This window comes from Peromyscus maniculatus, chromosome 17 (genome assembly GCF_049852395.1).
Source record: "Peromyscus maniculatus bairdii isolate BWxNUB_F1_BW_parent chromosome 17, HU_Pman_BW_mat_3.1, whole genome shotgun sequence".
In the NCBI taxonomy this organism is placed as follows: domain Eukaryota; kingdom Metazoa; phylum Chordata; class Mammalia; order Rodentia; family Cricetidae; genus Peromyscus; species Peromyscus maniculatus.
In genome coordinates this window covers 16,960,552-16,985,217 of record NC_134868.1, presented here as the reverse complement: position 1 = coordinate 16,985,217, position 24,666 = coordinate 16,960,552, and the positions used below count along the sequence as shown (strand labels likewise).

Here is a 24,666-nt window from a genome sequence, read left to right as displayed (position 1 = left end):
CATCATCTCGTCTTATCTACTGTCCCATAAATACTACCTTATTTCCATTTCTACTTGAATCATAATAGTCAAAAATCACCCTGACTGGCCAATTACATGAGAAGTCTAAATAGCTTTTCACTACAATATGTTCAAAACATGGCGGCATATTAAACCTCACAAAATGCATGAGCCCATAAAGAGGAATGCCTTAGTTACAGCGTAAATTCTTCCTCTAAAGATAATCAGCGTTGGTTTTTTTTTTAAGAATCATTAATCTGATGAAAATGTATATTTTAATACAGTTATATTACTAGGCAAGAACAAAATAAAGTAATTATGGAAGATGAACTTTTGTTGGAAACAACATGAACCAGAGATTAGTTAAATGCAATAGTGCAACTCTGAGAATTACAAATAAAATGATAATGATAAAGGATAATAAAGGAATACAGTTGATATCACCAGTCTTCCAAGATTTAAAAAAAAAAAATGGCCTATGGGGAGAAAAACTGTGAGCTTCACTGATTTCATTTTGAAGTCATATTTTACATTTTTCCCTAATATTGTTGAAGTTTAAAAATAGAATAAAAAAGAGGAGAATGTGGTGTATCCAAAAATATTCAAAATAGATTAAAGTATAATATACTGGGGGTGGGGTCATAGGAATTGACATAAAATAATCCCAACAACCTGTATCAACATGAAAGCAATGGGAAAGTTTATTCAAATTTTCCATTTCTCAGTTTCTTTACAAAACTCAGTGTAGTTACTCCTGACTCTCTAGTAACTAGCAAGTCATGAAATAGCATAAATCTTTTGTAATTCTCTTTAAGCCGTCCTGAAGATAATTCTGTCCAATCATACTGGTTCTTTCACACCAGACTTGTTCGTATATTTATTACAGCTATTTTAAGGTCTTTGTGGAATGATTGCAATATGTGGGCCATCTGTAAGCTAGTTTCTATTCACTTTTTTCATATTCTTTTTTTTATTCTCTTGATTATGCTTCATATTTCCCTGCTTCTTTGGGTATCACATAATGCTTGATTGTATGCCAGATATTATACATGAAGGAAGAAAAGGAGAGTGGAGAAAGTAAACATTCCTTACTCCCAGAAAACGATCCACCATATTTTCATTAGGTGTCTAAGTTGGGATGGCAGGGGTAGAAAAATAGAGTCAAAACAATCCATAATTAAGATGGTCTGGCTTCACCATATGCAGAATTAATTCCAACTGACCACTGTTTTTTCTCTTTTATGCAAAGCTTAGCAACTGAGCACTAGTGAGATGTCCATATGTCACTCTGTGCAGAATAAAGTCCTTCCCACCCTTAGACCTATCTAATTAATAGCTTTACTCAAGTCTCTCCTGAATGCAGAGCAACTGCTGTCCACAGGCTCCTGGTTTTGCCCCCACAACATTGATGATCAGAGCCACAAAGTCAGAGAACACTACCATTACTAGGTCAGCACTCACCATCATCATCGTTAAAAAGCACATACAGCTGGCCTTTCCAAAATGATACAAGTGCCTTGAACTCAGAGACCATCTTACCTCATCGTCATCGTCACCCCTCTCAGGACATCTAGTCGAATGCCCTGCACAAAGTAGACAACCTCAGAACATCAGGGAATTTCAGAGCTACTTTACCAAACCCTAGAGTTCCTTGTTGTCATGGAAGACAGCCAGTGCTACTTCTTGTGGATCAGGATTTCTATTGTGTCTCGTTTCTTAAGAAAAATAAACTGTATTTCTTTACTCACTGTGCTTTCTCACAGCCCTTCTGGCCTCCAGATGTAAGAAAAAGAGATTGAGCTCTCCACAATAGTTCAAACTCTATCAAACACCAATTGTATCAACATGAGAGCAGTGTAAAAGTTTGTTCAAATTTCATGTCCTAAGATAGTTCAATTCAATTCAGATACTGTCTTCTTGGAGTAAGCATCAGACCCCATAGGTTAAGGTTCACTTCTACAAGACAGAGGCCACTTCAGATGTCAAGTGCATGTACAGATTGGGTCCTGTGCTTCTATCTGACCAGCTGTAAATATCACCATTTCCTCTCTGGGTTTGGTCTTTCCTTGAAACGTTCACAGAACTCAAGAAAACAGTTTGCCTACTACTCCACTGGCTCATCAGTAAAGGACCTAACTTGGGGACAGACTGATGGAAGAGACTAAATAGAATGAGTGCTCAGAAAGTCTTTCAGCTCAGAAAACACTGTCTTCTCGCTTGATCCCAAAGGATATAGCTAAAAGCTTGGTATCCCAGCTCTTCATTCTGTTTGTCTCTTGCCTAACTGTGCAAGACTACCCATGTAAAGCTTGCTGAAACCTAACCTTGAGGTAGAAGGCATACAGGTGAGTTTTCAAGGTATCTTACTTTCAGATTTTACAGTGTCCTATACCATATCCTATGAAATATGCTTGAAGTTTTCTAGTCATTATTCCAAACTTGCACCAACCTTGGAGTCTGGAAATAGCAGAGGTTTACCAACATTACATCCCAGCCAAAACAAGGAAAAGAATTCTCCCATGGGAACCAGCTTGTCCCAAGCAATAAGGACTTCTTCAAATCACCTTGAAGAATAGGAAATGGGATAGTAATCAGCCATACTTCATTTTGAGCAAGGCTGTTCAATTTAGCATACGCCTTGTGTCCTATTCAAACCCATCCTCTATTTAAATGCAAAGTTCATGTCAGTTCCCTGAAGATGAACTTGGGGTCACTGAATCAATTCCTTTATCTATAATTCTCAAAACCATCCCATTGATTGAATTTCTCTCTGATTTTCACCATTATTCATCTCTTTAATGGGTATGTAAGGAACAGGTGGCCCAGCCTAGTGTGTTGGGACTCCAGAACCAACAGCTATAGATGATTTACAAAACCATTTCATTAAAATAAATGCAGGGATAACTTAGGGTCATGTTAACAAATAGAAAGGTATTTTTTTCACCTTTATGGCTCTGGAATTTTCACAGGGATAGAAGGAAAGTTAAAATATAAGATGTTCCCATCACTCTTGCCATTTATAAAATCACAGCCATTTTAGCTCTACACTAAAAAATGGGAATGAAGATTGAATATACACCCCTTATTATAAGTACAATGATGCACTCCCTATTATATTAACACACCATAATGATGATGTTCAGGAGGTTGGAGCAGTCCTGTCTCTGGCAGACAGTTCTCATTATTCATGTTCTCTCTGGGTAGGATCAAGTGGGTGCATCTTATTAGCCTGCATAGTGCTATATAGGGTGTATAGGTACTCTATCTCTCTATGAAGATTCTGTAATTATAGTTTATTGGTGTGGAATAGAATATTTGTTTAACTATGTAAAGATGTGTTGCTGTTTCACCTTGCCTTCCTAAGGCGCCTGAATGGTCTAATAAAAAGCTGAACAGCCAATAGCTAGGCAGAGAAGGGATAGATGGGGCTGGCGGGCAGAGGGAAATGGGAAGCAAGCCTGGTGGCTATGTACTCTAGAGCATCCCCAAAGCAGGATGGACAGTACGTAGATGAGGTAAACGAGCCTCAGGGCAGCACATAGATAAATAGAAATGGGTTGATTTAAGTTTTTTTTTTTTTTTTTAAGAGCTAGGTAGAAACAAGCCTAAGCTAAAGCCAAGCATTCATAATTAGTAATAAGTCTCTGTATCATGTTTTGGGGCCTGGCAGTCTAATGACAAACAGGCAAATTAATTCAAGGAAAACAATACAAACTGGTTACATGAATGTACAGAAGAGTCACACGATGTATGTGACCAAAAAGGGCAAGAAAGGGGCCAAGTTCTGAAAGCATGCATAGCGTTTTGAGCAACAGAAAGCAAGAGGGGCTTTTATGGGAGGTTATTTTACTATACAGGTAAGATGGTACTGAGTTTTAGTCTACCCTCCTGGGACTTAACTCTATGTTTGGTGAGTTTCTGGGAGGGGCGCGGTCATGAAAATCACCTTTCTTTAGCCAGATAAGAGAATTTCAGAGAACATTTCCTTCCTGAATGGAGGGGTCAGAGATGGGGGGGTGGTAAGGGTATGAGGGACCTTAGTTATCCTTCAACATCTCTCTCAGGTAGAATACAGACTATCTTGATGAGCTTATATATCATCTGTTTTAGAAATAATTTGAATAACACAAAGACAGACCATGTAAATCTCAAGAGGACAGGTCAAAGATGCAAATTCATAAAGACACACCAGATGGCTCTCACCTTCAGAGGAAAACAAGAAAGAGAATAGAGGTGCAAGCCATTTATAAATCCCCAGGTAACCACCCCAATATTTTGAAAGATCTCACAATCCATAAACATTAAACTCAGAAATATACAATCAATGTTTTTGGTTTAGACTAATGAGAAGCCCATAAAAGCAAGTGGCTTTCTTTGTTTCCAACAGACTCTGTGTAAGGAGATTGACTCAACTTCACCTAAGTTCCCCTATAAGTATCGATGCTAATTCATCCTCTATGTGTTTCTTTATCTCCAGTGTTACACTTGACAGTGGGAACTTGCAGACTATGTTACAGATTTGTACCATTTTTTTTTTCTGCAAGAATTTTAGGTATGTTTAAAAAAAAAAAAAAACTTCTTACTATTTCACAGAAAAAGCCAGCCACATGGTCATTAAAATTTTCTATGGCATTTAAACTTAATATGACTAAGACGTGGTTATAAAATAAAATAACACTCCATATTGGGAAACCTTTTAAAAAGCTGAATGAACCTTTTTATTCTGCATACATCAGACTCTTAACGGCTTTTCAACAGTTTGGGCCATTTTGTGAAATTGCCACAGCTGCTTCACATTAGCACAGAGGTTTTGTTATGAAAGAGCGTGTACAAACTTGCTAAGTCAAACTCCATAGCCCTAATGTTGACTTTCTTATTTATTCCGTGTGGATGTCATGGCTTGTTTTGTTTTCTATTTAGTGAAGACTTTCCAGGAATTTTCTAAAATACAAACAAAAAACAAATGTATATTATGTTCCCCTCTTGAAGCTACCCAAACAATTCAATTATTTATTGAGTGTCTAATCACAGCTGGCAATAGGCCTATTAAAATATTAAAATACGTCCTAAGAACTTCTGAAATCCCAGCTTGTCATTTGTCTGACGTTGGAGAAACAAGAAAACACTCCAGCGTAGACACATGGTTTTGCGGAAGAGAAAAATTCATATTGACTATTGCTTTTCTATTTAACCGCAAACTTTTTTTAAAGGCAAACAAAAAAACTAGTTTTATTAGTTAGTATTCAGAATATGCCTTTGAAGTGGGCACCTAGTAACTGTAAGCAGGACCCTTAAAAAGTAGAAAATGTGAGGAAACCCTCACCACTTTTTCGTGGACCACATAGAATTTTCATTCAAAGCCCAGGAAAACCTTTACAATGGCTTAAAATGGGCTTAATAAAACCTACAAGGTCTTGTTACTTCTTCATGGAGAAAAATCTCCCCCACTTAACCTAGATTTAAATTTAAATCACTTCAATTATTACAAAAATTAATAAATCTTTTTTTAGTAATGTTTCTAAATCCTAAGATCAGTCCCCCCCCAAAATTAAGTAAACTTGTGGCTTTTAAATGTTATTACAATGAAAGATCTGAATGATTCGTAAGGAAAGTTGAAATTTGTTAGAATCTATGTGCTTCAAGGCGGAGGAAGCATGAGACACGGTGCCCTGATTAAGTGTGCAAAAGCCAAAAGGAACCGGTTTTTCCCCTGGAGAAAACACAAGGATAACGTCTAAACTTAACTACCTTATCTCTTCAACTTTGTATTTTCACACACACACACACACACACACACACACACACACACACACACACACACACCTATGGGCCAGAATATATTTTCATAATTGTTAAGAGATCAACAATTTGAGATTGTATATTTCACCTGTGAATCTCATAGCCTTTCACTAACAGTGACTATTTTTATACTGGGTCACGGAATACAAAAAAAAAAAAAACTGTTACTTGGGTAATATGATTATTAATATTGACTGTCAACTCCACGGGATCTAGGATCATTTAGGAGGCAAATCTCTGTGGGGAAATCTGTGAAGGATTATCTACATTAGGATAAATTATGGTGGAGAGGCACACCCTGAATGTCTCCCCCATCGTTCCTGGGGCTTGAGTCCCAGACTGCAGAAAAGATGAAAGCATGCTAAGCACTAGCACATGAGTATCCATCACTCTGCCTCTTAACTGAGGATGTCATGTGACAAGACTCCTCAAGCTCTGCCTCCGTGATTCCCCTGCCATGGTAGACTATACCTTCAAACTGTGAGTCAAAATGAGCTCTTTCCTTAAGTCGCTTTGGTCAGGGTATTCAATCACAGCTCTAAGAAAAGTAGCTATCATAAGTCACGTTTGTGTTCTCAGACTCTGAGGTTGTATACTGTACACAACCTTATCTAAAAACCCAGAAAAGATGCTGGAGAACAGATAGACCTGAAAAAGACTGGTGTGATCTCGACATCTCAAATATCCATCTTCAAGGGCTTCTGGAGCATGGAGAACTTTTTAATAAGACAAAAGGTGGTACAGGGCAACAGTGAGCAAGAACTCTCTGGGGAGTGTGGGCTTTCTCTTCAAAGAGCTCTCTTCTTCTTCTTCTTCTTCTTCTTCTTCTTCTTCTTCTTCTTCTTCTTCTTCTTCTTCTTCTTCTTCTTCTCCCCCTCCTCCTCCTCCCCTTCTACTCCCCCTCCTCCTCCCCCTCCCCCTCCTCCTCCCCTTCCTCCCCCTCCTCCTCCCCTTCCTCCACCCCCTCCTCCTCCCCCTCCTCCTCCTCCTCTTTCTTCTTGAAGTTGATCTGGACTTCAGATCTCTTGGCATCAGCACATTCATTTGCTTTTGTAGGCAAATCTGTTTATATAAATGTGAGGAAACGAGGGACCAATTACCGAGAACATACTGTGGAAAGACTGAATATTAAGAGATGAGAAGAAAGACTGGAAATTGGTCACCTCATATCCTAATTCTCCTCCTCTCCCAAATAACTAACTTTATAAGTGTGCAGTTCTGAACATTTGCCCACATTGTTACGTTCAGAGTATAATTGTAATTTCCACATATATAACTACAAAGTTCACTATCTGTTCGTCATCCCATTTCTGTGGGATGCATGGAAGTGTTTCTGCTTTGGCTGCTTGATTCTGAGGTGTTAAAACCTGCACGTAAAGAATGGAAAGTCTTTACATGAGTTATATGTAGATGTGCACAGGCAAAACCTGTAAAATTCTGAAAGTGTCTTCTTCTGGCCTTATGAGAGTAAGAAGACAAGGGAAGAGAAAGGCTTAAACAGGAGAGACAGTTTCCAAGGAGCCCCCGTGGCATACATAGGCTGAAGCCCTGACTCAAACACAAAATGTTGGCTTTATTTGCAGCTATAGATGAAAATAAAATTGGAAATCACTAAATTAGTGCTTTTGATGGTGTAAACCTATCAATTAAATGTAGTACATATTAAGACAAACCAGTAGTTACAAAATGCAATAGAAAAGGTGGGAATGGAAAAAAGAGAAAAGAGGGAAAGATGGATAGAAGGAAGGAAGGAAGGAAGGAAGGAAGGAAGGAAGGAAGGAAGGAAGGAAGGGAGAAAGGAAGGGAGGGAGGGAGGGGGAAGGAGGGAGGGGGAAGGAGGGAGGGTGAGGGAGGGAGAGGGGGAGAGAGGGGGAGAGAGGGAGGAAGAAAAAAAGAAAAAGAAAGGCATGAAGTAGAGAGGAAGGGAGACAAATTGATTTTCAAATGTTCAATTTATAGGCTCCCTATAGACATTTCTTCAGAAAGCCAAGGAAACTTATAGCTATATATCTATATGATTGGTTAAAATTCCACACATTTGACTTTTATTGTGTATTAAAATACAGCCTACACAGGCATCATTATATACATGCATTCAACATCCTGTTTTCCTTAACATTTATACATATGGTCAAAGAAAAGGCAATATATAAATAAAATCCATAATTCCTAAAAGTAAAACTTCAAAAGAGCTTTTATTTTGGACATCTGCTATTTTTAAATCAAAATAGTATAATCATATTTTTAAAAGAAGCCCCCTCCCAAAAAAATCAATTCTACATTTAGCTCTTCAGTGCTATTAGACTAAGTGCTCTCTGAAGTTTTGAGAATTGAAGACTTGAATGGAAAATATTATTTGCTAATAAAAATTTTAAAGTTTGACACTTTTAAACAAGAGGGTATTGGTTGTGCAGTTTTTTTCCAAATTGAAGCATTCCCTACTAGAGAAAGGAAGGAGGCTCCTAAGACTCAGGAAGTAAAGAAAACTGGCATGTCTCAGGAAGCTCCTGAAAGTTACAAGATTCACAAGGCTCCTCCCAATGTTATAGTAATTGTAATAATCTCTGGGGAAAGGAGACCATCCTTCTGGGTTAATATAAGCTTCCTACAGGTGTACTAGAGTTCAGAGATGCAGTTAAGTGAGTCTTCTCTGCATTTGGATCACCCATACCCATGTGAGTAACCCCTCTCCTATGCTTCTGTAAGCAACCTCTAAAACTCATCAGTTCATCAAGCTAGACTTAGGAAGAATCTGTGATCTGTACTCAGTGCCCAATCTGGGGTGAATGAATGTTTATTCATCTCTTCCAAGGAAAAGTCACACAACAGTACATGGTAGAGCCCTTCAGGCAAATAAAATCAGTGCCATGTATCTAGAGACACAGAAAGTAGTTTGTTATGAAAAAGTAGTTTGTGAGATAGTAGAGTCTGAGAAGGCCTTAAAAAGTGAATGACAAATTTCCAGCCCATGACCTCGAAACTAGGAGTACCAATGTACAGGTAGAAGGCAGAAAAGGATTAATGGCCACCTCAAGTAGATATCAGATTTGACTTTGTTCAACCTATTTGATCCCTTTAGGTCCTCAATAGGTCAGGTGACACCCCAGCGCCTCAACAAATCAGGTGACACTCCAGGATCCTCAACAGATCAGGTGACACCCCAGCATAGGAAGGCCACCCTTTTTACTTAGTTCTCAAATGTGATGGCAATCACTTCTGCAAATACCTTCCCAAGTGTACCCAGAAATGACACATGAAACTTGAAATTATTTGGTCATATTTTAGCCAAGCCAAGTTGACACACTAAGATCAACAACTGCTATGCATGAGTCAAATTTGCATCTTATATCTGTATGTGCAGTATCACATGATTTACATTTTTGTAAATAGAAAAATTACTATGTACAAGCAAATTATCATGGACTTTGGTTCTTATGGTTCTTATCCTGGGATCTTATGTCTTTAAAAGCTGAGACTAAATATAACCTTTATACATATAGAGATGAATTTTATTTTTAAATATGTTCACAGGAAGATAAGAATGGACAGAAGGAAAATTCCAAAGTCGAGTGGGTTGTAAAGCAGGGGAAGTGAAGAGTGTCACTCAGATTATCTTTTTATCTAGGGTTATTTTATTTTTCTGTATTTAAGTCCACTAAGAACAAATTGTATTATCCGTTTACCCCTTATTTTTACTGGCTGTACTTACTGAACCAGTTAGGTTATAAAAAACACTTGTAGGTTCTTTAAGTGAAAAAAAATTATACATTTTTGAAATGATCATGAGGCAAAATGTAATTATGTACTGATATCTTGACTCAAGCTCCCAAACTGAAAATAAAAAAAGAAAGAAAGAAAGAAAGGAAGGAAGGAAGGAAGGAAGGAAGGAAGGAAGGAAGGAAGGAAGGAAGGAAGGAAGGAAGGAAGAAAAGCCTAAATTCCATTATAGTGACTGTTAAGAACATTAGGTTTCTTGGCATATTTCAATCAAAAGTAACCAAAAGAAATAGTCCCAGAGTTAAATCATTGACAAATTAATACAAATATTTTAAAAATTTCAAAGATTGCTTAGTGATAACTAAAATCTAATCAATCATAGAAATTTTGTCCTTATCAGCAATTAAAAGCTATTTAACTCTACAAAGCTCAATTTATAGCAATTGGCAAGTGTATTGCTTCTTTTACAAATATATTTAATAAATAGTCCTGTGATAATTAAAAACAGTTTGTACTCTCCAGATGTTGTTAAACATGTGGAAGCCAGCACAGTTCATTATTTGTGAAGTGACTTTTAGGACTGATACAAACATTTCTATCTTTTATATTCACCTTGCATTCCTTTAAATATTGGATTGTGGCATAGAATGATCTTTTCTTGTCATTTATTAAGAAAACTCAGAAGTAAAAAGGGGAAAAACATCTTTATTTAGAATATGAAAAGGTTTGCCTTATCAAATTGTTCTTTAGCATAACAGTAACTATAAAAGGAGAAAATAAAAGGCAACTGTGTCAAGTATCCATGATGTGTCAGAAATAAAACTGCTCTGTTTGCAAAGTAAATTATGACTCACATAATGAAATGTGACATTTTCTATCAACTAATAATTTCATCTTTTTGTAACATCAAAAAGTGCAGCTCTTGTAAATAAGTATAAATTTATGTTAGCACAAAACCTCTGAATTATTTAAAGTATTTTATTATAACATACACAGTATAAAGTACATGATATAATTATATATGTAAATACTTTGAAGTACATATATCATATGTATGTAATTATATATATATATATATATATATATATATGACACAACGTAAAGAAAATAATTGTTTCTAACACCCTTGTGTCGTCCAAGGTCAGTAACTCCCAGAGAGAACCATAACCACCAGTGACTAATTTTTCTGTATCAAATTTCATTTAAATGGAATCACATAGTACATTGTCTTCATATTTTAGTTTATTTTTAAAATATTTTAATGTGACAATTCTGTAAATTTTAATGTATTCACAAATCCATGCAATTGCAACTGCAATCTGGTTTCAAAACATACTTATCACTCCCAAAGCAGCCCTGCACCCCTTAGCAGCCATTGCCTGGGGTTGTCTCCTTCACTCGGGCACAGGCAACCTTTAGTATGCCTTTTCACAATAAAGTTGCATGTTATAGACTGCTGTTCGAATCTTAGATGGTCTTTTAATAAAAAACCTGGAGTCAGATACTGGTGAAAGCTGAAAAATCAGAAAAGCAGAACAGCCAGCCACTAGCTCTTACCTCTATGAAATCCTCAGCCTAAAGAGAGTGAGTTCCTGTTTCCTCACTCCTTATGTACCTTTCTCTACCCAGACATCACTTCCTGGGACTAAAGGTGTGTGTATGCTTCCCAGTACTGGGATGAAAGGTGTGTGCCACCACCGCTTGGTTCTGTTTCCAGTGTGGCCTTGAACTCACAGAGATCCAGATGGATCTCTGACTCCCAGGTGACAGGATTAAGGGTGTGTGTCACCACTGTCTGACCTCTATATCTAATCTAGTGACTGGCTCTGTCCTCTGATCCTCAGACAAGTTTATTAGCGTACACAAAATATCATTACAGTAGACGTTTCGTTTGAATATTGTCATACAATGTTAACTCTTCTCTGTACAATCGCTTCAACTTTACGTACTGTTTTTCAAGTTTCATCTGTGCTGTAACATATATCCCCCACTCCCTTTCCTTTTATGTCCAAACAGTATTCCAGTGTATCAATAAATTACGCTGTTTGTCTACCCAGCTGTTAGTGGACATTTGGGTTTACACTTGAAGATACTATGGTTAATTTGGCAATGAATATTTGTGCACATTCTTTTATAAAGATGCATGGTTTGGGTAAATTTTTTTTTCTTGAGTGGACTGCCCAAGAGTAGGACTATTGGAGAAAATGCTGTTTGTATTTATTTTTTAAAGAACTGCCAAACTGTTTTCCTAAGTTATGTCTCCATTTCATATTCCAGCTAACATAGATGAGAGTTTCTTCTGGCTCTCAGTACCATTTATTACCCATCTTTATTATTATAACCTTCTAATGAGTGGCTTTGGGGCTTTATTTCTCAATAACTAATGACTTTGGCATCTCTCCAACAACTAACAAATGTAATGATTTTAAACACAGTTGGAGATGATTTTAGTCATTTTATATCTTCTTTAGTGATGTGTCTATTCAAATCTTTTTTTTTAATTTCTAATTTTCTAATCTAACTTCATGTCATCAAGAATTACTCCTATTTTTTTTCCTGAGAGTTTCCTGATTTTGTCTTTTGTATTTGATCTGTGGCTCATTTCAAGCAAACTCTTATACAATATGGTTCAAGGCAAAGGTGTAGCTTCATACTATGGAGTACATAAATCCACTTGTTTGTGGTTTTTCTTTTTACATGTTTTTATTTGTTTGGATTTTTAGTTATGTAATGTCTGTGTGTGTGTGTGTGTGTGTGTGTGTGTGTGTGTGTGTGTGTGCGCGCGCGCGTGCGCGTGCGTGCATGAGTGCGTGCGCGCGTGCGTTTGTGTGTTCAGAGTACAATTTTTCTGAGTTGGTTCTCTCTTTCTACCGGTATCAGGAATTGAACTCAAATTGTCAGGCTTGGCAGCAGGTGCCTTTACCCACTGGGCCATCTCACCATCCCCAATTTTCTTTCGATCTTTTCCTGGGAAGCAAAAAAATGATGCTCTGCAGCAGAGGTGTCCAACACCGAGCCCACAGAGGACAGCTGGGTGTGCAGCCCAATACAAATAAACGGTAACTTTATTTAAAACACTGAAATTTTTTGTCTTACCGTTATATTTATAACTCAATACTGCAGTCTTGGGTGTGAACTTTGTAAATGACAGCATCATGTCTCAATGCCACACAAAATAAGCATGTAGGGTTTTTTTTCTCCCTCTCTGTAAGCAAGACTGTCTTCAGTTTTATGGTGGCATGCTGCTTCCCGTGTGTTATCAGCCAAGCATAGACAATCAAATGAGACATGGTAGACAACCTTGCTTCCTGTTTTTACTTTCAGTTACTTTCCATAATTAAATCAAGATCCTTAAATATTACTACCTTTTCATTTATTATTGTTAGTAGTAGTGGTGGTGGTGGTAGTATATGTGTGTGTGTAGTACATGTGCATGTATATTTATGTGTTTTCCTTTTTCGGGTGTGTGCATTAACACTTGCTAAGACACCAGGTTAAATTTGTGTTATTTTTTTTCCAGCTGTAAAATTGGGCACGGCTGCAATTTACAAAGTAAGAAATAGCATGGCTTCTCAGGGCACCAGTATAAGATTCAAGAATGAGAATTCCAGAGGAATAAAATTGGTACAAATGAAGGAGAGGGTTCAAAATATTCAAAAGGGAAGCATTATTAAACATAGCTTGTTCAAACAGGTAAGAAACCATAAACATGGTGTAACAGACCCAGTGCCTCCACATGGGTAATTGATAAGAGAATAATGTGATGATACATTGTGTCCCCCAATATATTGTGTACCCTAATAAAACTTATCTAGGGTCAGAGAACAGAACAGCCACTAGATTAGACATGGAGGCCAGACACTGGTGGCACCTATCTTTAATCCCAAGACTTGAGATCTCATGTCTTGCTTGGGAAAGACACATGCTTTTAATCCCAGGAAGTAATGGCAGGAAGCAGAAAGGCATATAAGGTGTGAGGACCAGGAACTAGGGCTTTTAAGCTTTTAGGCTTTTAGCAGCAGTTCAGCTGAGATCCGTTCCTGTGAGGACTCAGAGGCTTGCAGTCTGAGAAAACAAGATCAGCTGAGTAGTTGGCAAGGTGAGTGAAATTGGCTGTGGCTTGTACTGCTTCTCTGATCTTTCAGAATTTACCCAATATCTGGCTCTGGTTTTTTACTAATAAGATCATTTAGCAATTTATCTTACCGAATAGAAAAATTGAATCACATATTTCCAGTAGTTTCTCTTTTGTGAGAAACAGAGTTTATTTAAAACACTAAAAATAAATTATTCCTCTTTCTAGACAAGCTAAAGAATCAAGTTTTATATATGTTGAAAAATAAGGGCTGCATGTAGCTCAGTGGCAGGGTATTTCTTAATGTGCTTAAGATTCCCAGTTCTATCCCTGATACCACAGATTGGGGGAGGTTGTGGGAAAATGAAGATTTCTAACAATGTAGATGCATTACCTAAGAAGCTAAGCGACTCTCTATGATAAGGGAACGTTGTCTATTTTGTTAATTGTTGCTTATTCCTCTCAAAGTAGCAGAAAAAATAAATTCCATGATAATATTGTCTTCATCTTAAACTTCAGGTTATCACTATTACTTTTTTAAAGATAGGTGCATGTGTCATAGACAAAAAAACATTCATTTCTCAAGTATCCATTTGAAATTTCCCATATTAATTTGTGTGTGTGTACTATACATTTTATACTTACTTATACAATAAAAAAATCAATGAAAATATAGACCTAGTATTTACTTGGAGCCAGAGAAATGATTTATTTGAAGAAAAATCTCAACACTGTGTTAAAATACATTCTGATAGAAAACTTACATTTAAGGGATGGGGAGGCAGCCAAGTTGATAATGTACTTGTCTTGAGAGAATAAGGAGGCCTAGAAATCAATGCTCAGACCACATATAAAAATCTGGGAATGGGGGTGCATACTTTTCATTTTAGCACTAGTGAAATTGTAACCACCAGATCTCTGGGCTAACTGGTGTGCCAGCCTAGCAAATGAGAGATGCTTTCCCAAACAAAAAGTGGAAGGCCCCTAAAAGAACAGCAATGGAAGTTGTCTTCTAACTTCCACACATACATATATGCATACATGCTCACACCTGTACTCATGCATACATGCATACACACACACACACACACACACACACACACACACACACACACCAAGAGGAAAAAAGAAAGGAAAGAAATCTTATATTTGGACTGTAATGTATGTGTATTATGAGGATCATACTAAAATTATCTCCCATGCATAGCAGGAGTTTCCCAAGGTCTGTATTCGTCAATACAATTCAATTCTGGAGTAGAACTGAAGACTGGCAGGTAATATAGAAAGAGCACATCTACCTTTCTCGAAGTCACAGGTGGTTAAGGGACTGAATTTGAAATGAGTTGACTTACCCTAGCCCTGTCCTCCTGAGACTGGTAAAGAGGCCCTTACAGCAAGACATTCAGCCAAGAGCAAAGAGCTTGATGTCAGCCACGGTGTGGTGGGTCAGGAACATGGCAAACGGTCATCCAACGGCAGATCCCAATCACGGATTCCATCTCCTGGATGCCTGAATGACTATTTCTTGGTAACTCACTTCATATTTCTTACTGGTGGATTTCTATCCACTTCTACAAGTCTCCAATAGCAACTCATGAAAAAGAGCCCAAAGAGCAGGCTCACCCTCTCAGGGTACCTGTGATGCTGTAAGTGGGCAAGTAGTAGTAACAAAGAAGGTATTGGGGGTCCTTGGGGTAACTGTGATGCTGTAGGAAAGCAACAGCATCAAAGAAGGTAGTGAGGGTCCTGCGGATGGCAGGTTTGGTTCTGGGAAGAGAAAAGCAGGATACTTGGAGTAGAGCTGTGTGCAGTACCCAGACTGACCAGGTCCCCAAAATCCTCATGAGGAGAACATGCAATTAAACTGTGTAGATCCAACAACCACTGCCAAGAGCATGTGGGACTCAAGCTAGTGAAACCCGGAAGATCCGTTTAGTAACTTGACTCGACTGGAATGACACAGAACTCACACTGCTGTATACTAGTGATTTATCATAAACAATCCTCGGAGTTACGCATTTAAATTTATTTATAAATGAAGAACTCACTTTTTATTTTTATAGCATCTTGTTTTATATTTCATAGTGAAATATTTTAAGAGCTATTTGGGTTACATGTACACTTCAAAGTTTTGTAACCTTTATTTTTTTTTTAAAAAAGTTTATACATACTTTTTTATTATATTCTTTCACCTCCCCCATTTCCTCCCACACACCCCTACCCCACCCAAATTCATATTCTATCTGTCTCTCTGTCTCTGTCTTTCTCTCAAAAAAAAAAAGAACCAATAAAATATATCAAAATAAAACATAAGCCTACAAAAAAAGAAAACAAACAAACAATATACACAGAATGAGTTTTATGTGGCCAACTACTTCTAGGCATAGGGTCTGCCTTGGAGTATGGTTGATATACCCAATAACCCAATAACACACCATTGGAGAAAGTTAATTTTCTCTTTCCCAGAAGTCACCAACAGAAAATAGCTTCCTGGTTAGGGATGTGAGTGTGTGGCAACGCCTCCTGCTTAGTGTTTGTATTTTGCCCAGTTTGAACGCGTGCAGATCCTATAAAGGCTGTCACAGTCCCTGTACATTCATATGTATACCAGTCCTGCTATGTCTAAAAGTATTGTGCCCATGTCACAAGGGCCTCAAGCAAGACCACCACAGAGCCAATATCCAATGTAAAACACACAGGGGTTTATTGATAACAAGCAAGCCCGGGCTTGATTGTGTCCAACACTTGACGCAGCAGGTGGAGGAGGACGGCCCTGAGCTCTCAGGGTGAGGGGTTTATAAAGGGAAAAACCACAAGCAGGGTGATACAAGCCTTTGCATCATTCGATTGGGTGAGGGTGTGTAACCTTTGAATTTACTGGTTGGGGGTTACAGTTATCATTTTAGGGCAGGCATGGACAAGTCCCAGGCTTTGTCCTTGAGCTGCCACAGGGTTTGGCTGGCCTTGAACATTCACATTGACCCATGCATGTAGCTCTAAGTTGGTGAGGGGTCCCAGACAGTAAACAACTGGCTAAACCTTAAGCAGTCAGAGTCTGTGCAGAAAGGTAGCTACTGCAAGGACTATGTCTTTTGTTCATGGCCCTCCGAGAAACTGTTTGGTCTAGTCTCAGGAAACTGAAATTGAGGCCTGATCTCTGAGAGAAGACTGAGCAGCCTGTTAAGGCATCTGCTTGGTCCTTTCAGAAGACACTGCTTCTTTGGAGTCATCCACCACCTCTGGCCTTAACAACCTCTCTGCCTCTTCTTCCATATAGAACCCTAAGCCTAAGGGAAGGAGTTTAATCAAGGCCTACCACTTAAGACTGAGTGCTCCAAAGTCTCTCACTGAATAACTGTCCAGTTTGCAGTCTCTGTTTTAATTGTTATCCACTGAAAGAAGAAGCTTCGCTGATGAAAGGTGAGCAATGCTCTGATTTATACATTTAGCAATATATCATTGGGAATAGTTTTCGTCACTATTTTTCAAGAGTAATAGTAGTGGGTTTTCCTCCAGGGCTCATGACTTTCGCTTCCCAGGCTCTTGGCCACTTTAAAAGTGTCAGGTATGAGTTTCATCCCACAGAGTGGGCCTTAAGTCCAATCAAAAAGTGCTTGGTACTCCCATGACATTTAGACCACTAGTGCACCAGGATATCCTGCGGGCAGGCCACTGTTATAAGTCACAGGATTTGTAGGTGAGTGATACTGTAGATTAGCTTTATGCTCTGGTAGCATGCAGAGTACCTTCCAGCACTATGAATTCTATTCAGTAGGAGGGAAGCTTCTTGTTGGGCACCAGCTCAACCTCATTGTGTTTGATGACATGAGTGAGTGCTGTCTTCAGCCACAGGGCCTTACCATCAAGTTGTGAAGAGCAACCAATAGCATTAGCAGTAGCCTGAGATGTTCGGTGGGTACCATGGGAACCTTTGCCCAGGGATTCCCCAAGATGTGACCCATTCCTGGGACTGAACGATTTCCTTGGTGGCATAAGATGCCTAGTTGGTGCATTGTCTCCCCCATTATATGGTGACTCCATTCAGATCCCTTCCATACATGTATGCATTTAGGAAGCTTCTATGGTAGTAGGTTTCTGTATGGCTTTTCAAAAGGCCTTTAGTGTTAGTTGTCCCTTCCTATATTCTCTCATTTACCCTAATCCCCATTGCCTTATCCATTTAATCCTGCTATTCTAATTTCTGCTTTATCTCTTTATATTGTTATGACCTATTTCCCCTTCCTTGGAAGATCCTCTCCTCCCCCCTGGCCCCTTACTAGGTACCTAACCTCGGTAATTATTTGGTTGGAAACATACATATGAATACCTTAAAAGAAAACATCTCATATTTGTCTTTTTGAGTCTAGGTTACCTCACTCAGGATGATTGCTCTTAGATCTGTCCATTTACCTGAAAATTTCGTAATTTCATTTTTCTTAATAGCTGGATTATATTCCATTGTATAAATGTGCCACATTTTCATTATTCATTGATGATGGACATCTTGGCTATTTCTAGTATCTGGCAAATCCCTCTGTAGTATGATGTAGAGACCTTTGGTATATTCCCAACAGCAGTAAAGCTGGATCTTGAGGTAGATCTATTTTCATCTTTTTGAACAACCTCCACTCTGACTTCTATAGGAGCTGTACTAATTTCACACTCCCACCAGCAATGAATATGTGTTCCCCTTTCCCACATTCTTGCTAAGATGTTCTGTCATCTGTTTTGTTTTCTTGGCCATTCTAACTGCTATAAGATAGATGTGTAGCATGAGTCTAAAAGTTCTTATTAATAAAATCAAACCCAGGGCCAGTTATTGGGGTGAAATGCTGCATGGTCAGAGAGACAGAACAAGCCACAGCTAACCTCACCTGGCCAACTTCTCAGCTTGGTCTTGTTCCCTCAGATTGGAAGCTTCTGTGTCCTCATCCCAATGGCTCTCAGCTGAACTGCTGCTCAAAAGCCTGAAGCTTAACTAGCCAAATGCTTAACCAGCCAAATGCTTCTAGTTTCTGGTCCTCACACCTTATATATCTTTCTGCTTTCTACCACCACTCCTTGGGATTAAAGGCTCGCTTTCTGGGATTAAAGGCGTGAGTCACCATGCTTGGCTGTATCCTTGAACACATGGATTTTTGCCTCTGGAATGCTAGGATTAAAGGCATGTGCTACCACTGCCTATTCTTTATGTTTAATATTGTGGCTGTTCTGTCTCTGACCTCAGATAAGTTTAATAGCATGCACAATATTTGGGGGAATACAATACCACAAAGATGGAATCTGAAATTAGTCTTAATTTACATTTCTCTGATGGCCTAAGATGTTGAACCTTTTTTTGTAAGTGTGCCCCAGACATTTGAGTCTCACTTTTAGAGAACTTTCTGTCTAGTTCTATGCTCCAGTTTTTATTTGGGTTAGTTGTTTTCTGGACGTTGAGTTATTTTAGCTCTTTATACATATTCTAGATACTAATATTCTAGCAGGTGTATAATTGGTTAAAAAAATTTTTTTTCCATTCTGCAGACTGCCACTTTGCTTGAATGATAGTGTCCTATGCTGTATAGAAACCCTTTAGCTTCATAAGGTACCATTAGTTGTTGGCATTAATGCCTGTGGCATCAGTATCCTATTCAGAGAGTTATTTCCTGTGCCAATGAGTTCAAGCCTATTTCTTACTTTTTTTTTATCACACTCAAGGTATCTGCTCTATTATCGGGGTCCTTAGTCCAACTGGAGTTGAATTTTGAGCAGGGTGATAAATATGGATCTAGTTATATTCTTCATGCAGCTATCCAGTTTGACCAGCACCATTTGCTGAAGATGCTATCTTTTCTCCTTTGCTCCAGTACATATTTTTTAATTCATTGTCAAAAATCAGGTATCTGTGGATGTGTGGACTTATGTCTGGGTCTTCAAATTGATTCCATTCATCAGTATGTCTATTTTATTACTAAAGCTCTGTAATACAACTTGAAATAGGGATGAGGACACATCCAGCAGTTCTTTTATTATTCCAGATTACTTTAGTTGGCCTGAGGTTTTTTTGTTTGTTTGTTTGTTTTTTGGGTTTGGAGATTTTTCTTGTTTTGTTTGCTTGTTTGTTTGTTTGTTTGTTTGGTGTGTGTGTGTGTGTGTGTGTGTGTGTGTGTGTGTGTTCATATGAAGTTGAAGATAGATTTTTTATTTAATGTGAACATTTGTGATGAAATTTTGATGGGGATTACCTTGAACTGTGCATTGCTTTTTTTTTTTTTTTTAATTGGTTTTTTGAGACAGGGTTTCTCTGTGTAGCTTTGCGCCTTTCCTGGAACTCACTTGGTAGCCCAGGCTGGCCTCGAACTCACAGAGATCCACCTGGCTCTGCCTCCCGAGTGCTGGGATTAAAGGCGTGCGCCACCACCGCCCGGCTGTGCATTGCTTTTCATAGGATGGTCATTTTCACAATATTAACCTTATTGATCATGAGCATGGGAATTCTTCCCCCTTTTTTGGTGTCTACTTCAATTTCTTTCCTCAATGTCTTATAGTGTTTATTATATGTCTTCCACTTGCCTGGTTAGAGTTATTGAATGATATTTTATTTTGTATAGGATATACACATATGATATGATGATACATGATAGGAATTGCTTTGTGTCTAATATGTGGTCAATTTTGGAGAAAGTTCCATGGGCTGCTAACAAGGAAGTGCATTTCTTAAAGTTTTGGTGAAATGTTATGTAGCTGTCTCTTAGGTCTCTTTGATTTAATGACATAATTTAATTCTAATATGTCTCTGTTTAGATTTTGCCTAGGTGACTTGTCTATTGGCAAGAGATGGGTATTGAAGTTACAGCTTTTAATATCTTTCTTTGTTCTGTACATTTAGTATTTTTATTATTATGTGTCATGGGAGAATTTCTTTTCTGATCCTCTCTGGTATTCTGTATGCCTCTTATACCTTAATAAGCACCTCTTTCTTTATATTAGGGAAATTTTCTTCTTTGATTTTGTTGAAAATATTTTCTGTGCCTTTTATCTGGGTTTCTTCTCCTCCTTCTATATGTATTATTCAAAGATATAGGCTTTTCATAGTGTCTTTCTGGATGATTTGTGCCTAGATTATTGATATATATATGCTTGTTAATCGTATTGAGGATATAGCTCTGGGGTAAATCATGTACATAAGGTCCTGTTTTTAGTTCCCAGTACCACAGAAGAGGAGGAGGATGAAGAAGTAATTAAGGTCCTCATTAATAAAAGGCTTCATTTCTTTGAATGACAAGATGCCTGGAAATGTAATAAAGAGGATCATGTGGATATGTAGATGTCGAACTATACAATTCCAACATTCTGTAATTCTCTTTGGCTGTGAGTTAATTAAAAAACACAAACCAAATTACTTCTAGTGATTTACAAGTCAACTCTCGTGGCGCTTTATTCTTGGGTTTTTATATTCCCACATTTAGTCAATGAAAACAAGAAAGTCTGGTGGTTATTTTAGAAAAGAACAGGAACACTAGGCCTTCTGTGACTTTTTCTTAGGGAAGCAGATCCCACCTGAGTGAAGCTTCCCTGCTTCCAAGACTGTTGCAACACTAACAAGGTCAAATGTGATGATTTTCATGGCTCAGTGGAGTGCTGCCACAGAGACACACAGCCTCAGAGGCTAGCAGAGAACACTCAGAGCCAGGCTGTCTCTGCCAAAGTGATGAAAATGCCAAAAGGCTGCCAGAGTCTTGCCACAACACAGCAAGAAGACCCTGAACACCAGCCGTTGTTGGCAGTGACCCAACCACCACTGGAGTGCAGCTGGGCTTCCAGCCCTACTGGGCATCTCATAAGCTGCAATTACTGGGTAGGCAGAGTCAACAAAATATTTTGTCTCAGCCTATTAGTTCCTAAACCCTCTGTGTTCTTCATCTAAATACATGATTCCCATATAGGAAACTACGTGCTCAAATGTCCCACATTTGGACCTCAACCGTCCCATCAGATCTTTCTGCATTCTTTGTATTATGCCTTCCTGTAACTTGTTCTGTTATTTCAACCCTTCTAAAAATGTATCTACAATGTGTTTGTAAGAATTATCCTTTAAAACCCAAAAGAATATACAGAAAATTTTCTAATCTTTAATGATAGAAGCAATAGATGTTTTATCAAACCATCCACAGTGACTCTCCTCTGTTGCTCTCCTGAACCCTGAATAACCCAATATCCAGAGCCATGTAAAAATAGTCTATAACAATCTGTCAGATGCTGTAATTTCAACATTTACATCAAAGAGGAGGCCACTTTTCTTGGAAGAATAATTTCTGAAAATATAAAAATGCTGAACAGTTTCAATTTTGTTTTTTGGAAATGTACAAATAGATTCTTGCTAAATTATGCAGACATTTTTTTCAGAACTGTGTGATCTTTCCAAGCCCCAGAAACTTTTTCTAAGATACTGCAAAAGATACAAACTTTCAAAATAAGCAGACATCATTCTGTTGGCCAACATGTGCTCTTAGATTCCCTAATAAATGGGTCAATAAATTAAGGGTAGCACTCTAATGGTATGGATATAATTAAAAACTAGCAATTCAGCTTAACTTCATAAGGGAAAATGTTTTTTAAAAAAATAAGTTTTATCTACTAAAAAGAATTGCTAAGCCCTGCGCCAAGATGATTCTCCCGTTGGGACAACACAAGAACTGGTTCTATGAAATGAGCAAGGCCAGGACTATAATTAGACAGTTAAGATACTTGTCTTCATCAAAAAATTCAAAAGAGTGCCAAAAGACTCAAGAAATGAGACAAATAGTTAATAACTTAATGCACTAACTTTAAAAAATCAAAGTGAGTACAAAAAAGAACTATGACAAATTAAATATCAGAAGTTTAAATGCCAGAGTTTAATTTTCATAAGCAAAAGAGCAAAACAGAATACAATTATTTAATAATTGATAATGAATTATCAAAACCTCAATTATAGAATCAAAAGTGTGTAACAAAGAGAAGAAACATATGGACTGATGAACGATTGATATCAGGACCACGTTCAGGGTGGAAAAGACTTGCCTTTTAAATTTTTAAAGCACAGAGAACTTTTCTAGCTATAGGAGAGCCTATGGGTTGTATGGATCAGAAGAAAAAGAAACAAATACCTGCTTTATGGAGACTAAATAACTTTTAAAGTCTATGGCCTGAAGGAAAAAAGAAATAAAAAGAGTAGTGAGGAGGTAGGTACCTAGGAAGAAAGACATGGGGTGTTTGTTAGCTGAAGAACTTACAAGAGTGGAAACTAGTTACCAGTCAGTTACAAATAACTGCCTCTTCCATTCTGGAATGTATGTATTCCTTCAGTGGTACCAAACAGGAAGAGTCTTCCCTTATAAGCATCCTTGAGTCAGAGAAGTAGGGGAAAGTCCAGCTGTATTTGAGAAGGTGCAGTGTTTACTAAGCCATACTTGGGAGCTAGACTATTTGGTCTCAATCCTGTCTAAACCAGTTTCTTATATTGCGTATTAACTTATTAAAACATTTATTAAAAGTTAATAGCCTATTAACTTTTATTAAGTATTAAACTCATAAGTCTGTCCCTCCTTCATATGAAAAGTAGAAGGGCAGATTAATAAAAAGAATGTGGTATGCATGTGCGCACGCACATTTTAAGCAATTGATGAGGAATCTTAAATTGATGAAGAAATGAGAGAAAAATCAAGTAATAAGTACACAAATAAAATAGGATGATAATTACTTACATTGTTTCAGAACGGTGTTAAATCAGCCTTAATCACTTCAGTAATATGCCCAACAGAAAGAGTGCTCTTTAGGTCAACCAAAGGCAAGTGATGAGGCAGAGTTTATTTATATTTCTCCATGGCAACACCTTGGGCCTAGAAACATTGTGAAGGAACTGATTCCTCTTTCCGACTGCCTGAATTCTGGGCTGGCCAAGGACATTCCCCCTACTGAGTGTACATAAGAAAAGCATACTACATTGTAGAAGAGTTCACAATTACAGGAATAAAAATGCCCCAGAAACAAACATTTTTATTGTTTTTATTCCTTAATGATGCTCCAGACCCTAGGAGACTAAAGGCCTACCGTATGAACACAACAAATACTTATAGAAGGAAGTTTTCCTTTTTAATCAGTGATTGACTCATGAATTTCTTTCATACATGTAATTGCTTGTCATTTTGTATTTTTTCTTATCACTATGATTATTCTTTTTCATAATCTTAATGGTTTATGATAATGAAAAATAATAAGGACCATAATTAAAACTTAACTGTAAAGGCAACAGGGGTTTATGTTCATAGTATTCCCTCTATTGATTTACTGTCAAGTGCAATCTAATATCCCTGTCTTGAAGAGTACGAAATTTACCCTGCTCTGTTAAAGTTTCTCTAGTGTTGTTTAAAGTGTCTAATACTATGTCAGTGACAGCTCTTCTCACCATAAAATACTCTGATATACTAAAGTACTTGGACATAGCTTGTAAAGTGTGAACATAAATTCATCTTCAACATCCTTTCAATTTCTATTTACAAAAATTGGGGGGAGAAAAAAATTAATGGACCAAATGTGGTAACTCCCCCTTAATCCAGCACTCCAAAAAAAAAGAGGCAGGCAAATCTTTATTCAAGGTAACCTGGTCTACATAGCAAGTTCCAGGCCAACCAGGGCTACATAATGAGACACTGTCAGAAGGGGGAGGAGGTAGAGGTCATCAGGAATTATACTCATTTTCTAAATGATCCAGAAACATACGCGTATCTGCCTAAGTTTTTATGTATGTGGTCAATTACTTAATGAAAAACATTCATATCCAAATGCAACCATTTGTACCTCAAAGGTAAAGAATGCTCAAATATGGCCAGGAGCTCACATTACTTGCACAGATATAAAGGAATACTCAAAGACAGAGAGGTAACTAAATATCTATCTGTTTCTGGGTTTCAATTTACCTAATACTTTAGGATGCCGTTGTATGTGCGTGTCCTTTCCAATATCATTGTGTGTTTTTACATGTCAATACATAGTTTCAAAAGCCATAATTTTTTAGCTACTGAAGGAGATAATAAAATTTCTTAACCTATCAT

At 37.7% G+C, this 24,666-nt stretch overlaps 1 long non-coding RNA gene across 3 annotated transcripts in view; it reads right to left on the bottom strand.

Annotated features, from left to right (window-relative positions):
• Nucleotides 1-23,413, bottom strand: part of LOC121823445 (uncharacterized) — a 99,902-nt gene extending 76,489 nt beyond the window's left edge. For all 3 annotated transcript variants that reach the window (XR_013045459.1, XR_013045457.1, XR_013045458.1), the window contains exon 1: nt 23,320-23,413. This is a non-coding gene — a long non-coding RNA (uncharacterized LOC121823445). The remainder of the gene's footprint in view (nt 1-23,319) is intronic.
• Nucleotides 23,414-24,666: the final 1,253 nt, after the last annotated feature.